This window comes from Diabrotica virgifera, chromosome 8 (assembly GCF_917563875.1).
Source record: "Diabrotica virgifera virgifera chromosome 8, PGI_DIABVI_V3a".
NCBI lineage: Eukaryota > Metazoa > Arthropoda > Insecta > Coleoptera > Chrysomelidae > Diabrotica > Diabrotica virgifera.
In genome coordinates, this window is record NC_065450.1 from 124,411,888 (window position 1) to 124,427,678 (window position 15,791).

General features: G+C 33.2%; 1 protein-coding gene across 1 annotated transcript in view; it reads right to left on the reverse strand.

Annotated features, from left to right (window-relative positions):
* LOC126889827 (uncharacterized) overlaps positions 1–15,791 on the reverse strand; it is a 787,508-nt gene that overhangs the window by 570,039 nt on the left and 201,678 nt on the right. Inside the window, exon 2 of the mRNA XM_050658511.1 lies at positions 14,200–14,585. The gene's annotated coding sequence lies outside the window, so the exon portion shown is untranslated. The remainder of the gene's footprint in view (positions 1–14,199; positions 14,586–15,791) is intronic.

Below are 15,791 nucleotides of genomic sequence, written 5' to 3' on the forward strand. Positions count from 1 at the left end.
CATTAAAGTAACGTCGAGTCTTCCCGACGTACGTAGCTGCATGGCTACTACATTTGAATTGGTATATAATGTTAGATGCGAGATCACTAGGAATCATGTCTTTCACATGGAAACGAGATCCTATTCTTTCCAAAGTCGTGAAAGCAAATCTTAATTCTATAGAGGGAAATGCTTTTTTAATTGTTCTACGGATGTTGTGTCGGATTTGTAAGCTGTGGTAACCAGTATATGGAAGTTTGATATAGATATTTTCTTTGATTTCTTCTACTTTGCTGTTTGGTTGGAATTTGTTATTGAAAAAACGTCTGATGTATCTTTCTAAGAAGTTCAACGAAAAACCATTTTTACTTAAGATCACCTTTATGTTTTCTAACTCTTCATGTAGGAATTGCCAGGTTGAACAGATACTGAAAGCGCGGTGAACAAGTTTATTGATTAAACTTGTTTTGTATTTGTTGGGAATTAAGCTATCTGCGTTTATATACAGGCCGGTGAAGGTTGGTTTTCTATATATTGAAGTGGAAAAACCTGAAGGTGATCTGAAGATGTTAATTCCTAAGAAGGGCAGATTTCCAATGACTTCAATTTCACTAGTAAATTTCATATTGTGGTGTTTCTGGTTGAGATAATCTAAAAAATGTTGAATGTGATCGGTATGTTTGAAGATGAGAAAAATATCATCCACGTATCGTCTATAAAGAAGTGGCTTAAAATCAATTGGACAGTCAGCTAACCATGTTTTCTCATGGTGACATAGAAAAGTATTCGCGAAAACTGGTCCTAAAGGAGAGCCCATTGCAACGCCATCTATTTGTCTATACACTTTTCCGTCAAAACTGAATAGACATTCTTTGTCAGCTAATGTCCGTAGACATTTAAATTTTGACTGCTTCATTCCTAAAAAGTTTGAATTGGAACTTGGAAAAAGTGAATTTATTATTATGTTGATGGTTTCATCTAAGGGAACGTTTGTAAACAGACTTTCAACGTCAAAACTGACCATAATTCCATCTTTGTGTCTGTCTTGGTTGGTAATTTCCTTCGCAAATGAAAATGTATCTTTTACTGTGAATTCGTTTTCAGTCAGTATTTGAAGGTGTGGGACAAATGTATATGTACTGACTGAAAACGAATTCACAGTAAAAGATACATTTTCATTTGCGAAGGAAATTACCAACCAAGACAGACACAAAGATGGAATTTTGGTCAGTTTCGACGTTGAAAGTCTGTTTACAAACGTTCCCTTAGATGAAACCATCAACATAATAATAAATTCACTTTCTCCAAGTTCCAATTCAAACTTTTTAGGAATGAAGCAGTCAAAATTTAAAGATCTATTGACATTAGCTGCCAAAGAATGTCTATTCAGTTTTGACGGAAAAGTGTATAGACAAATAGATGGCGTTGCAATGGGCTCTCCTTTAGGACCAGTTTTCGCGAATACTTTTCTATGTCACCATGAGAAAACATGGTTAGCTGACTGTCCAATTGATTTTAAGCCACTTCTTTATAGACGATACGTGGATGATATTTTTCTCATCTTCAAACATACCGATCACATTCAACATTTTTTAGATTATCTCAACCAGAAACACCACAATATGAAATTTACTAGTGAAATTGAAGTCAATGGAAATCTGCCCTTCTTAGGAATTAACATCTTCAGATCACCTTAAGGTTTTTCCACTTCAATATATAGAAAACCAACCTTCACCGGCCTGTATATAAACGCAGATAGCTTCATTCCCAACAAATACAAAACAAGTTTAATCAATATACTTGTTCACCGCGCTTTCAGTATCTGTTCAACCTGGCAATTCCTACATGAAGAGTTAGAAAACATAAAGGTGATCTTAAGTAAAAATGGTTTTTCGTTGAACTTCTTAGAAAGATACATCAGACGTTTTTTCAATAACAAATTCCAACCAAACAGCAAAGTAGAAGAAATCAAAGAAAAGATCTATATCAAACTTCCATATACTGGTTACCACAGCTTACAAATCCGACGCAACATCCGTAGAACAATTAAAAAAGCATTTCCCTCTATAGAATTAAGATTTGCTTTCACGACTTTGGAAAGAATAGGATCTCGTTTCCATGTGAAAGACATGATTCCTAATGATCTCGCATCTAACATTATATACCAATTCAAATGTAGTAGCTGTGCAGCTACGTACGTCGGGAAGACTCGACGTCACTTTAATGTCAGATGTTGTGAACACTTAGGTGTCACTCCTCACTTAGGAAGACGATCAAGAACAATTCCAAATTCAGCGGTATTCCAACATATGACTGATTCTGACCACCCTATTAGTCGTAAGGACTTCTCAATCATTGCTCATGCAAGTTCTCCAACGGAACTCAGCATCAAGGAGGCATTATCCATATTTCTTTTGAAGCCACCCTTAAACACGCAACAAGACATGGCGTGTTTGAAATTATTGACTTAACCCAATGATTGTCAATGTCATTTTTACGTTTTCATTAATTATTGTTTGTTCCTTTAAAATTATTTTAAAGCATCCGCTCAAGAAACTTATTATTCTGACGATGATTAAAGTAATAATTGAAACGTCACCATGAATTTTAATTTAGTTATGGGTTTTATCTTTAAGTTTATTATTTTTATCAAGTTTAATGGTGTGTCCTTATCTACATAAAAGCTAATTTATCAGAATCAGATGTAGGTAATGTTGTTCCTACTAAGTTTTTTTAAATGAAAATATTTTTGCTCTTTCCGTGGATATTTGTGCCAGAGCCTCACCTAAGCAGCCAAAGAGCCACATACGGCTCCGGAGCCGCACTTTGCCGACCACTGGTATAGGGAATGCTTAGGAAATAAAAAAGTATTATAAAATATCATTTTATTACAATACTAAAATACAGGGTGCACCATTTAGGAAAACTCAGAAAATACTCATTCCGAGTTTCGACCAGCCCAGTCAGAATTAAACATTTCGCTATATTAATAATTTTTAATAATAGTAGACTATATTAGAAATCACATGAACATAAATGGAGTTTTTGATATCAAATTAGTACAATTCTACAGAGTGTAAAGTTTGCTACAAAATTTATAAAAAACCGTAATTATCTTTTAAACTACTCTGTATAATATTACAAAACCTAAAATTTTAAGAAAGAGGACATTGAGGAGAATCCAAAAATGAAAAAATATACAGGATGTCCCATTTAAAAAAACGAAGTTACAAACCAAAATATTTTGATTAAATAGTTCACACCTCAAAACCGCTGTATTCAAATTTTCATAATTCTTTTACCTTTAGTTCTCGATATATTTCTAATAGGCCCTTTATCTGCCTCCCCCGGTTTATGGCCTATATGCCATTTCACAATTTGTTCATTTATCATTGCATTCGTTTTTAAGTATCTGTCCTTTTAAGACAAGAAGTCCTTTATAAGTTTTAAATAAGTCCTTTTGCCACAGAGAGTCAAATACAGTTTATTATAGTACACTTTTTTCATTTATTTATTTTGATATAAAGGCCATGCCTACAATAATTACGAAAAAATATAAAAATATGTAATTCTAACAATAAAACATTGAAAATTTTTGTTTTCAATACCACAAAATTTACTACAAATTAATGTCATTACAGCTGCTTCGGCACAGTGCCCTTTTCACGGGTTTACTGTAAAGAGGCCGAAATCATTAGACCGAAATCAGAAGACCGAACTGATTATACCGAAAAGCACATTACCGAAACCTCACTAGACCGAACAGTAGGAGACCGAAAAGCAGGAGACCGAAAAGCATTAGGTAAATAATACAGGGTGATCAAAACAGGATTGTAATTTGAGCAAAGGTAACATCAACCTCCTTTCACCCTTTATCGAGGCTTAGGACTGGCAGCACAAAGTAGGTACTGACGAGTTTAGAGGTTTTTTTGCTTTGTTTTTTGTTTATGTTTTGTTTTTATTTCTTTTTGGTGTATTTTTTATTTATTACAGTCGGAAAAAGGAAAGAATACCCATGAACGATCACATCAATCACTTATTTTGTATTTCCTGTCTTTTTCTATAAAAAACAAGCGTTTGTTATAGAAAAAGACAGAAAATACAAAATAGGTGATTGATGTGATCGTTCATGGGTATTGGGTATTCTTTCATTTTTCCGACTGTATGTAGGTACAATACTAAAAATTAAATACAATACAAAAATGAAATACTAAAAATAGTTTAGAGGCTTTTTTGCTTTGTTTTTTGTTTATTTTTTTGTTTTTATTCGTTTTTGGTTTATATTTTTGTTTATTATGTACAATACTAAAAATTAAATACTAAAAATAGTTTAGAGGTTGTTTATTTTTCTTTGTTTTTTGTGTTAACGTCACTCTACCCTTAATTTATTTTTACCTTCACTAATTTGTTGTACGGATGAAAATTATCTCATATCTGACTGTACGGTCTATACCAGGTGTCCACTTACATTTTCCTAAATTTTAACTGCCTATAACTTCTAAAAGGCTCAAGATAGAAATATGCGGTTTTCGCTGAAATGTTTTATTTTAGTAAAAGTTTTGTCTGAATGGATTAAATTTTTTATATCGCTTTCAAATACGAAAAAAAATGGCGGATTTTTGAAACAAGCGTTGTTGACTTTTTTTTAATGGAACACCCAGTAAATTTTTTTGTAAATTGAAAGAACGGTCATTCACCTATCCAGCGATATAAAGTTTTTCAAAATCGGTTGTTAAATGATTGAGTAATTAATTTTTAAAATGAGAGGTGCAACGTGCACCTAAAAAACATAACTAAGCAAATTGATATTATGTTATGTGATTTCCACGTTGCATTTCTCATTTTAATAATTAATCGCTCAGTCATTTGACAACCGATTTTAAAATTTTTTATATCGCTGGATAGGTAAATGACCGTTTTTCCAATTTACAAAAAAATATACTGGGTCTTTCAATAAAAAAAGTCAACAAAGCTTTTTTTCAAAAATTCGCCATTTTTTATTTAAAAGCGATATAGAAAATTCAATCCATTCAAACAAAACTTTTACTAAAGTAAAACATTTCAGCGAAAACCGCATATTTCTATCTTGAGCCGTTTAGAAGTTATAGGCAGTTAAAATAGAGCAAAATATAAGTGGACACCCGGTATATATATATATATATATATATATATATATATAAAATATTACAAAAAAAAATAAACAAAAAGATAAATATACAAAATCTTAACATAATTTACTGCAATCTTTTTAAATTTATTTACCATTTCGGTCTAATGCTGTTCGGTCTAGTGAGGTTTCGGTAAAGTGCTTTTCGGTCCAATGAGTTCGGTCTACTGCTTTCGGTCTAATGATTTAGGTCTAATTGTCGTGTACCGTTTTCACCATGTATTTTGACTATAGGTCTACACTTTGTAGTCTAAATAAGTTGAGGAGGGGAGAGCTGTTTGTGTTAAGTAGGTCATTCATAATTATATCTGTATTCATAATTATATCTGTATTTATTTATTTCCCTAGATTCTAATAAAGATAGTTTAAGACTTTTATTTTGAATTTTGAATATGGAGAATTAGCCTGATCAAAGAACAATCTGACCCCAAAAAAAAATAAAGGAAAAATGAAAATTTGGGAATAGGTAGTTGAAATTGTCTATTATTATATAAGAAAAAGTTTACAATTCTACATCCCATTTTTGTAAAATGGAGGGGAATACCCCCTCTCGAAGATGAAAAAAATACATTCAAAATAAGACCGGAATTGGATAAAATGACTAATTCTAAACAACTTTTCATCTATATAGTTTTTTCACTAAGTCAATACTTTTCGAGTTATTTGCGAGTGAATATGTTCATGTTTAACAAAATTAAACATGTTTTTGGACGGTTTTTCGGAGATAACTCAAAAAGCAAGTATTTTAGCGAAAAAAATATTCTTAGCAAAGATATAGCCCATAAAAAATTGAAAAAAAAATGGTGTATACAGGAGGTTTGTAGACCCAGTAGAAGCAGAGTTGCAGCTAATGAAAAATAGGTTCTTCTTCGTCAAATTCCAAATCAAATATTTCAATGTAAAAAAACCCAAAACCGGAGCACTTCTAGGGAAACTTCATTTTAACTTTTTTAAAGTGTTTAAAAAAAGGTTCATTATTGTTTTTTAATAACACTTGTAATATTAAAAGTAAGTGAATTACGCTCAAAATATTGTTGGCGCCTTTTATTTTTTGGTAAAAAAATCGCGAAAATCACCCCCTAATTAGCATCACATATAAATTTTAACATTACAACTTCACAAGTTACTTTGTCTATGTATTATTTATATGATCTGTAAGTTTCATCGGTTTAAAGTGCTTCGTTTTGAAAAAGCTGTAGGTAAAATGGCTTGAACGAGTAACTAATCACGAGTTTAGGCAATTTTTGAACAGCCATAGCGCCATAGCATAACCAATTTTTGTCTAACAAGAAAACAAAAAATCAAAAATATTCAGAAAAGCAAAACGTACATTTTATTACTCTTTGAGATTTTTGGTATTCCTAATTGTTTTTAAGTTAATTCCATAAACATATACGATTTTTTTCAAAATTAAAAAAAATGTTATATTTTACACCCATTTTTTTTCAAAACTGAGCACTTTGAACCAATGAAACTTATAGATAATATAAACAATACATATAAATAAAGTAACTTGTAAAGCGGTAACGAATAATTTTATTTAAGCTAATTAAGGGGTGATTTTCGCCATTTTTTTGCCAAAAAATAAAAGGGACCAACAATATTTTGAGCGTAACTCACTTTTAATGTTAGAAGTTTTTTTAAAAAACAAAAATAAACCTTTTTTTAAACACTTTAAAACAGTTGTAATGAATTTTCCCCGAAAAGTGAAAAATTTTTGGTTATTTCACATTGAAATATTCGATTTGGAATTTGACGAAGAAGAACCTACATTTCATTAGCTGCAACTCTGTTTCTACTGGGTCTGCAGATCTCACTCATACACCATTTTTTTCAATTTTTTATAAGCTATATTTTTACTAAGAATATTTTTTTCGCTAAAATACTTACTTTTTAAGTTATCTCCGAAAAAACCGTCCAAAAACATTTTTTTTTTTGTTAAAAATGAACACATTCACTCGCAAATAACTCGAAAAGTATTGACTTAGTAAAAAAACTCTATAGAACAAAAGTTACTTAGAATTAGTCATTTTATCCAATTCCGGACTTATTTTGAACGTATATTTTTTCACCTCCGAGAAAAAATTTTTCACCTCGTATTTTCCAATTTTTGTAAAATGGAGGGGTTGTAGAATTGTAAACTTTTTCTTATATAATAGACAATTTCAACTATCTATTCCCAAATTTTCATCCTTCCTTTATTTTTTGGAGGTTTTCGTAAAATTTTGCGTTCCCTGATCGGGCTAAATTTGAAATGTATACTGATGATTATGATCTGGAAGATGAGGTGCGTACGTAGAATCTGTTTTCTATTATTAAAAGACTTTTAGGTTCTGCTATACGTTTGTTAAAAGTTCTACCGGGTTGACCGATGTATGTTTTTTGGCAGGCATCACATGTAAGTTTGTATACACCACTGTGTAACTGTTTTTTCTTTTATGTCTTGTTCTTCTTAATATATTTACTTAAGTTGTTGTTTGTTCTGAAAGTTGGTGTTATTCAGACTTTGGGTTACAGGGGCCATGGAGTAGTATGTGCAATAAAAATTACGCTGAGTGACTTTTACTAGTTTCCTCTCTTTTTATTTCGCAACGTATTATGGTTTCCGTCTTTTCCGTTATTTTTCCAGTTATTAGCGCACTCATCACTGTATAAGTACCTATAAAGTAGGATTATTCGCCTTTAAAATAATAAATTTTAATTTTAATATAGAAGAATTTCATTGTTTCAATATGTCAGCATGATACGATCAAATATAGAACTGTCTACTATACATCCAATTTTGATCAATGTAAAATCCCACAATATGTGTCATCTTGTATTTCCAATCGAGTGTTTTAAATTCATTTTAAGATACGCTTTAAATAAGCGTCACTTTAACTGACACACTGTTCTCTTGGAAATACTTGTGTATGTATTTCGGTTTCTCTGCCTAACATTACTTTTACCATTGAAATTCCGCATATATTGGTGTTTAATATACAGGGTGTCCAGAAAATCTCCGACAAACGAAGACCGGAGATTTCTCAGATAATTTTAAGATAATTTAACCCAAGGCGGTGTAGTCCGAAAATGCTTCCTAAAGGAGCCTAGAGCTCTTTAAAGATGGCGTATTGTAATTAGTTTTTTTTTAATATTTCCAGAACGCTTCTATTTAGAAAAACGAAAACTGGTATGGCTATTTATCTTCCAGAGATAAATCGACTCTATCGACTGCGAATTTCTAGTACCGGTCATAGGTGTCCATTTTGGGTAGGGCTTCTTCTTCTTATAGTGCCTATCCGTTTCGGATGATGGCGACCATCATGGCAATCTGTACTTTGCACACTGCTGCTCTGAAAAGATTTGTAGTGGTTGTGTTGAACCACGTACGTAGATTTTTCAGCCACGAAATCCTTTGCCTTCCTGGTCCTCGCTTTCCCTCTACTTTTCCCTGTAAGACCAGTTGCAGTAGTCCATATCTTTCACTGTTCCTCATGATGTGACCGAGGTATTCGATTTTGGCTGTTTTTATTTTGATTAACAGCTCTTTCTCTTTTTGCGTTCTCAGCAAAACACCCTCATTAGTAATGTGGTCGGTATAAGATATCTTCAGGATTCAACGATAAAGCCACATCTCAAAAGCCTCAATTTTCTTGCAAGTGGCGTCCGTAAAAGTAGGGCAACGCATATTTTATCGCATAACTTTTTTATTTTTAACTTTTAAGTATTTTGACACTGGATTATTAAATTCTGAGGTATTCTAGTACTAAAAGGTACCCTTATGTTATGTGAGAAAATAAGCGTTGCCCTACCCAAAACGGACGCCTACGACCGGTACTAATGGAAGCAATTAATGGAATCGATTTATCTCTGGAGAATAAATATGCGCACCATTTCTCGTTTTTCTACATAGAAGTGTTCTGGAGGTATTTAAAAAAAAACTAATCACAAGAAGCCATCTTTACAGAACTCTAACTTCCTTAGGAAGCATTTTTTCTTGCGTTTCTATTCTGCTGTTCATTACAATTATTTTCAAAACCAGATTAAATAACACTGTTGGGTTACCTTGTCTAAGTCCCTTTTTGACTACAAACTTTTCTTATTAGCTTGATTAGTTTTTCTGGTATTTTCAGTTTCCTTAGTGCTTCGTATATTTTTTTCTATCAATTTTATCATAAGCCTGTTTAAAATCTATGAATAGCGCATACAAAACCATTCTATGTTCGTAACAAGTTGTTTGGATTTCTTTTATGTTAAATATCTGCTCTGTCATCGATCTGTTATTTCTGAAGCTTGTTTGGTATTATCCAATTAGTTTCTCTGCGTATACCTCTAATGTTTCTCTCACAATCCTAGAAAATATCTTACAGCACATGTCCAGCAGGACAATACCCCTGCAATTTTGCACCATCGTTGCATCCCCTTTTTTATGTAATGGGATTATCCAGGCTCTGGCCCACTCTTCACGCTTCTTTTCTTCTTTTCATATAAGTTCTATCAGTTCATACACCTTTTCTTGTAGTTTTCTTCCCCCTGTCTTCAGCATTTCTGCACTTATTTCATTTGGACCTGGGCTTTTATTGTTTTTTAATTTGCTTACAACTCTTTGCACTTCGTCTTGGTTCGGCTATTCTTATATCTGTTTCCTCTGTTCTGTCTTCGTCCCCTCCATGATCTTTTCATCACTGTTTAATAATGTTTCGAAATACATTTTCCATTCTTTTGTAACGTTTTCCGGTTCACTTACTAGCTCTCCTTCGTCCTTCTTTGGTCTTTATATAGCTTGTTTTACTTTGGTTACCTTTTTCTACTTTCTTTACCTCTTGATAAAATGATTATGTGATTGTTTTTAAATTTTTCTTCTATCTCTTGCAACTTTTTTCATTGAATTCTCTCTTTTTCTTCCTGCAACTTTTCTTTAACTGTTTTCGTACCTGGTTATACTCTCCACTGTTTTTATCGTTAGGATTGGCCAACATACGTATTCTTAAGTTTTCTTCTCTTCTGACAGTTCTGCACATTCCCTAGTTCTTGTCTGTTTTCTAATTCTGGGTATCAATTTTCTGCTTACTTCTTGTGTAATATGCTTTATCAGTCTCCGTGCGTTGTCGTTTGACTCGTCGTACTTGCTATGAGTCCCTACTATATTGCTGTAGATGGCTTATTTCCCCACTTTTGTATTTACGTCTCCCATTATAATTTTGACGTCATGTTTCGGTATCCTTTCATATTCCACTTCCATTTTTTTTTAAAATAAATATACGTCTTTTACCTCTTCATCTTTTTCTTAGGTAGAATCATGTACATTTAAAATATTTGAATTTAGGTATTTGACGATTTCAAAACTCGTATCACTACTCTGTAGTAAGTGTTATACTTACTACATACTTCCACGGTCGATAATTATTACTAAGGATTTCGAATCCAATTCTGTTATCAATGATGGGTTTCTGTCAAAAAATCTCAAATATCTATGGCTATTCAACAACAAAATTAATAAAGTAATGATCAAGCATTAACATCAAATTGGCAAGTGTCATCAATAGGAGAATCTTCTTGTTAAGGCGGGTTGACATTACTAGTGAATAACGAACATGGCTCACGTTTACGTATTTTGCCTGTGCTATTGTTAGATATTTTATTATCTATTTTCAAACTCGAGCAGTACATTTGTATTTATGCAATGCATAGATACAAATTTACTGCTCGAGTTTGAAAATAGGTAATAAAATATTTAACAATAGCACAGGCAAAATATATTTTAGCATAAACAGTGCCGGATTTACCACTAGGCCGACTAGGCCGCGGCCTAGGGCCGCAAGCAAAAGGGGGCCGCAGCGTCTTGTAAAAAAAATTTTTTTGGTAAAAAAATTCAATTTTTATTTTCCAAAATTAATTAATAATTACCGCTACTGTATATCGAGAACATTACTTTTGTGTATAAAGAATACAATCTAATTAAAATAGCAACGTTCATATCAAAAAGAAATATTAACGCTTACCAGGGTATAGGAGGCTACAGATTGGAGGTGGATTGTGGAAAGTTCTAGTAATGTGATGAATTGATGTACAAGCAAACACAACAATTATTGATGAACAATTTTTCAAATTTGAGAATGCTATTCAACTAAACATGTGGTAAGATATTTTACAACGTTTTGACAAGAGTAGCAAAACATTGCAAAAAACTGCTACAGATTTGAATGTGACTTGCAACATATAAAGGATTACGTATTGAGTCTGAGAGACAACTTTGATTCCTATAAAAAAAAGAGGAAAAGAGTTGTCTAAAATTGAAACCTTTATTCTTAAAATTAAAAGACTCCCGAAAAGAAAAGCTCTCCCTGGCGAAGACAAAGCTGAATCCACTGAACCCCAATTTAATGGTAAAGAAGACAAAGATTACTACTTCTAATGTTGTAATTGAAAGGCTTTATTCAGATTTGAATGAAAGTCCGAAGTTTATTTCAGTCTTAATGAACAATTTGGATTTTTAGTCAACTTATCTTCAATTTCCAATGAAGAAATCAGGGCAAAAGCTTCAATTTTGGCTAAAAAGTATCGAATCGACATAGATGATGACTTTGGAAAAGAGTGTGTACAGTTCAAAAGCTTTGTTGAAGGTATATTTGATGAAGAAAAATAACCTCATGATAACAAGATTACCAAGCCTCAGAGGAATAGACTCTTGGATTATCTGAAACTCATTCGTGAAAAACAGTTAACATTATTTCCGAATATGGACACAACTTTGCGCATTCTACTATCCATGATGATATCTAATGCATCTGGAGAAAGATGCATGTTGAAAAGAATCAAAAACTACTTGAGGAACTCGACTTCTGACGAAGATTATATATGTAGATTGTCTAGTTTGGCTAGTTTTGTTTCAAATTCTGAGCTTTCTCAAGCCTTAGATTTTAACGATTTGATTAAAGATTTTTTCTACGAGCTTACAAAAAAGTCTACTTTTCCGCACGCGTTTTAGTTTGGAAAGTTTTACTTTTCCGCACTGAATTTTCATACATATTGTGCTTTTAATTCCCAATTGTTTCGCATGTCTGAGTTGATGAGAATAGATGGGGGCAGTTCTTCGTCACTTGATGCCATCTAAATCACTGAATTATTTTAAAATTCGTAAGTAAAGATGCGTGGAAATTTTAAAGTGTGTGACGTGCTTTTTGACAGTAATTGCTTTGTTTGACATCGTTGCTATGACTTTAAAATATTAAAACCTGTATTGATATACACCATTCATTACTGCATAACAGGTATTTAGGCACCGCATTGACTTTAATTCGGGATTATTCCAACTTATTAGCATTGTTTTTTAATTCAATTAATTGATTAAGATTTGGTCATTTTTTAAAAGCTCGTAGAAAAAATATTGTTCCTAACTCTTGCGAAAAGTCTCTTTTCCGCACTCGACTGCTTGCCGAAGCACTTTGCATCGTTCGGCAAACTTCAATCGCGTGCGGAAAACTATGACTTTCCGCACTAGTTACGAAAATAACTATTGCAGTCGAAACAGATAGAAAAGTGAGTGTTTAGAGTTTAGATATGAGATTTATTATGAGCATGGAGTGGGGTGTCAATGTTAATCACTAATCCAATTTTATCAAAATTAAGGACATGGCATTCACCTTTTTTAGTATGAGAGAATAATGTGAGATTTGAACGACCCAGAAGTTTATTTGTATTCTTAATGTTGTTGGCTTACTGTCTCACTAACTATTACCTTGCAGTCCTTGCATTCACGTATGTCTTCTTTCCTTATCATGAAGTAGTCTATTTGGGATTGATGTTGTCCACTTTTGTAGGTAATAAGTTGAGTTTCTCTCTTTTTAAAGAATGTGTTAACAATCGCCATATCCAATGCTGTTGCTAATTCTAGCATGTCATCTCCAGCTTCATTTCTAGTTACAAAGCCTAATCCCCCATGTATTGTTTCATATCCTGTCTTGGCTTGGCCCACATGTGCATTGAAATCACCTCCTATTATAACTTTCTCCTCTGCTGGAATATCACTCAGTACGTCTCCTAATTGGTCATAGAAAGCTCTTCTTTCATTCTCACCCAGGCCTGTTTGAGGAGCATACACACACACAACATTCAATACCTCTTTATCAATTACAAATTTCACTGACATCATTCTATCACTCGTTCTTACAACTTCTACTACGTTATCTTTCATTTCACCATCAGCAATTATACCAACTTTATTTCTAGTGTTACTACTCCCTACATACCACAATTTATATCCATCACCTAGTTCTTTCGCCCTTTGTCCTTTCCAGCTAGTTTCTGGAATACAAGCAATTTGAACTCTTCTTCGTTTGAGCGCATGCACTAACTCCAGACTCTTACCTGTAAGACTACCAAGATTCCAAGACCCTATCCTGATTTTTCTAACCTGTAATGGTGTTCCCCCTGAGATAGTCCTCACCCGGAGATCCGAACGGAGGCTCATTTTACTTCCGGAACATTTTACCTCAGGAGATGCCATCATTTCAGTATAAGTTTTTATTGCGTTTGGAGAAGGTCTTTTCATTATTATGGCCTGAAAAGATTTTTTGGATATGTGATGCCTGAATGCCTTTTCTATCAGCACCATACCCTGCCCTGCACGTTTAGCCAATACACCACCAATGCAACCAAAGTGCAGTATTACCCCACACCCGCCTGCATTTTTCTGTATAGGCCAGGATCCCTACTGTAAGGACTGCCCTATAAGCCAATGTATTGTTGCCCGTATCCCGCCACTAGGAGGCACGTACTTTATGCGGGATATTAGTGATTATAAGGGTTATTTTATGTACTTTCAGTCGTTTTATTTTCTTGAACCCCCTCCGAAACTAAAACCTGGCTACGCCTGTGTCAACAGGTCTCACACAATTATATTCAACTTGAAGTAAACTGTTTCCTCGTTTATTTCCCAGGCAATCTTCAAAGTCTAAATTAGGACAAAATTCATAATCAAGTATGTAGATAAGACTTTTGATAACCTGATATAAATAACAAAACAAATAAAATAATAACTAATCAAAAGTAGTGAACGTCTCTTAACTTACGTATATTGCATTTTCCTCATCTTGTGGTTGTCCTGTTAGTATGCGATAGGAATCGTCACTACTTCTACGACTGACTGCTCCACAAACAGCCCTGCGAAAGGCGCGGGCGACCAATGAACACAGACCGCATTGCCGCCTGCCGTCCAAATGGTCGCCCTGTCGTCTTCCGCTGTCCTTGGACTTCCCTTCAGTAAGCTGATCTCTTTCCACATCCCTGCAGCACGCCACTGTGCACCACGATGACAATGACGCTATCTTTTGCGCTGTTTGAAGTCGAATTACTTATGTATTTAAGTGGTAGGTCAAGAGGACGTTTTTGGTGGAGGGTCTCTCCGGAGACGTGTGGTGGCTTTTTCAGTTGTCAGCAAGACGTACCAAAGAAGATCCTGAAAATTTTATTGTGGGTTAAAAATATTTTTAATAAACCAGATAATTTTAAAGCTATTTGAATAATAACTAGTGATCTTGGTAACAATACGCATATGGGTCATTCCATTTCAAATCACTCAATTTTGGAGCAAAAAAAATTTTGGACCTCCGATTTGTCTGAAAATTGGTATATAGCTTCTGCGGGACGTAAAAATAAGATATTTAAGGTCAAAAAATCTTCTTCTTCTTTTTTCTCAAAATGTTATTTTATGCGATTTTACAGTGATTTGGTGTTTATTTATACAAATTTGCATTTTCTATCGTAAAGTATCAATGAAAAACATAATATTTTAATAGAAGGGACTCAAAAATATCATTATATGGCATTATAACAAGATACTTTGATTCAAAACAAGCTTTTGATCAAATTTTATAGTGTAGAAAACGTTAAAATACCGTTTTTACATTTTTCTCCATTCCCAAAATACATCATAATCGATTTGGCTGAAAATTTGCCCACAGATAGACAAAACATAGGACTTTAAGTGGTGAAAAGTATTTGAATTATATTACAATACCAAAAAAGTTACATGCAATATTATAGTCAAAAATATAGGCGTCTACTGTAAGTAAAATTAACTCGAAAATATCGACCTCACCACAAAAATTGTTAACAAGAAATTGTAATAATTGTAAATACGATTTATTTGGAACAATTTCAGTTCCTACCATTTTTGTCGAAAAGTTAAAAATGGCGGAGATATTGAGCAAAACAGGTTCTCCCTTAAAATCAAGATGGCGGCTAACGTAACGGAGGAATTCATTCGTGATTTTAAATTTAGGCTACTATTGACTCCCCTAAATATCAGAAAAATGAAATTTTGGGCATCTCGGCATTCAAGGTCAAATGCTATCACGACTGGACTAATGTATACTTTTGGGTCTGATATTACTGCATGTAACTTTTTTGGTATTGTAATATAATTCAAATCCTTCTAACCACTTAAAGTCCTATCTTGGCTATCTGTGGGCAAATTTTCAGCCAAATCGATGATGATGTATTTTGGGAATGGAGGAAAATGTATTTTAACGTTTTTTACACTATTAAATTTGATCAAAAACTTGTTTTGATTCAAAATAACTTGTTATAATGCCATATAATGACATTTTTGAGTCCTTTCTATTAAAATATTATGTTTTTCATTGATACTTTACGAAAGAAA